Source organism: Molothrus aeneus, chromosome 8 (genome assembly GCF_037042795.1).
Source record: "Molothrus aeneus isolate 106 chromosome 8, BPBGC_Maene_1.0, whole genome shotgun sequence".
Taxonomy (NCBI): domain Eukaryota; kingdom Metazoa; phylum Chordata; class Aves; order Passeriformes; family Icteridae; genus Molothrus; species Molothrus aeneus.
In genome coordinates this window covers 1,436,351-1,438,542 of record NC_089653.1, presented here as the reverse complement: position 1 = coordinate 1,438,542, position 2,192 = coordinate 1,436,351, and positions in this window count along the sequence as shown.

Below are 2,192 nucleotides of genomic sequence, written 5' to 3'. Positions count from 1 at the left end.
TTTAAATTTGTAATTGAGAGTATTTTACTTTATTAAGTTGAAGTTGCTTAGAAAGCCTTTGCCTGTGCTGGGGAGTGGGGTACCCTGCCAAAGACACAATCAGGTGCTGCTCAGGTGCTTCCTGAGAGCGTTTCCAGGTGGGCTTTTGTGGGGCAGGCATGGTTTGATGCAGGATAGAGAGGGTAGGATAAAGCTAATCTGTATTGCTTTAATAAATAACTTGTGAAAAGGGATGCAACTAAACAGAAATAATTTAAAGTAGGCAATATTTTAAAACAAGAACATAGTGCATTTCCATAATGTGCAATGAAGTAATTTGTTATTTAACTGCCATCTTTTCCTCCCCTCTGTGCTGTCCTGTTTGCATAGGAAAAGTGTGTGATATTCAGATTGCTGTTACTGACTGCAGGTAAGACTTCAGCCTTGAACAAAATGGATGCTGGATGTTCCATATGGTTTCCTTGGCATCAAACTGCATACCTGGCCTGGTTTTAAGGTTTTTGGACACTGCTGTGACTGATGCTGCATTTCTGACTTTCTGTAAAACCCTGCTTTTGATCCTAAATCTTTCTCACACAGAGAAGAGCACGGGAAGAGCTGTGGGGTACCCAAAGAACCTGGAACTGTCAGGCAGGATCAGAGCAACATTTTATTACTTTTGGGAAATGAAGCCACCTCTGCTGTGCTGCTCTGGGGCCGATAGCCAGCCCCAGAGTCAGCCCCTGCTCCCCGTGCTCCTCCCTGTGCAGGGCTCCGGCAGGGTCAGTGCCCGTGCGTGCTCTGCCTGCCCGGGGGCCACGGCAGCCCCGAGTGCCCGGCGCTGCCCGGCAGGAGCCGGGACTGCAACGCTCCGGCCCCTGGGAGCGGCCACAGCTCTGCTCAGGCTCCGGGAGCGGCTCCTCTGCCGTTCCGTGCTGCTGCTGCTGGGAGCCGAGGGTCGGCGCTGAGCGCTGCTCTCGTTGCGGGGCAGGGACAGGACGGGCACACGGGACTCGTGTCCCGCACGGTGCAGTTGTGCTGCCCGGGGCTGCAGTGAGCTCACCCTGCCCAAAGCACAGCCCAGCTGGGCAGTGTCAGCTCCCGGGGCTGCAGTGAGCTCACCCTGCCCAAAGCACAGCCCAGCTGGGCAGTGTCAGCTCCCGGGGCTGCAGTGAGCTCACCCTGCCCAAAGCACAGCCCAGCTGGGCAGTGTCAGCTCCCGGGGCTGCAGTGAGCTCACCCTGCCCAAAGCACAGCCCAGCCGGGCAGTGTCAGCTCCCGGGGCTGCAGTGAGCTCACCCTGCCCTAAGCACAGCCCAGGCCGGGCCGGTGTCAGCTCCCGGGGCTGCAGTGAGCTCACCCTGCCCTAAGCACAGCCCAGGCCGGGCCGGTGTCAGCTCCCGGGGCTGCAGTGAGCTCACCCTGCCCTAAGCACAGCCCAGGCCGGGCTGCAGTGAGCTCACTCTGCCCAAAGCACAGCCCAGCCCTTCTGCAAAGGCCAGGCCGGGCAGTGTCAGCTCCCGGGGCTGCAGTGAGCTCACCCTGCCCTAAGCACAGCCCAGGCCGGGCAGTGTCAGCTCCCGGGGCTGCAGTGAGCTCACCCTGCCCTAAGCACAGCCCAGGCCGGGCAGTGTCAGCTCCCGGGGCTGCAGTGAGCTCACCCTGCCCTAAGCACAGCCCAGGCCGGGCAGTGTCAGCTCCCGGGGCTGCAGTGAGCTCACCCTGCCCTAAGCACAGCCCAGGCCGGGCAGGTGTCAGCTCCTCCTCCTCCCAAGATGGAGCCCCAGCTGTTCCCAGGGGAGGAGGCGCTGCAGCGCCGCGGGATTTCGCTCTTGGCTGTGCCCACGCTAACGGGCTCCTGCGAGTGCACCTTTCCTCCACCTCTCTCTAAGGTACTTCTGCAATTAAATTAACTCTGGTGCTCCTACTGCCACTTGGGAAACACCTCTGCTTCCCTGGCAACAGACCAAGAGCCCCCTAATTCTGCAGAGCTACAATGGTTCAAGCGGTTAAGGACTCATTTCCCCTCCCCTTCCTAGCCACCGCTGCTCCAGTGCTGGAAGGTTCCTGTGCCAGTTACCCTTTGCAGCTCTTCCACTCCCTCTGACACCCAGACACGGTCTCTGGTGAAATAAACTCCATTCTCCTCTCTCCCACAAGAAGACATTTATTACAGATATAACACAGTACTAGCAAAACAGGTGACAGACTTG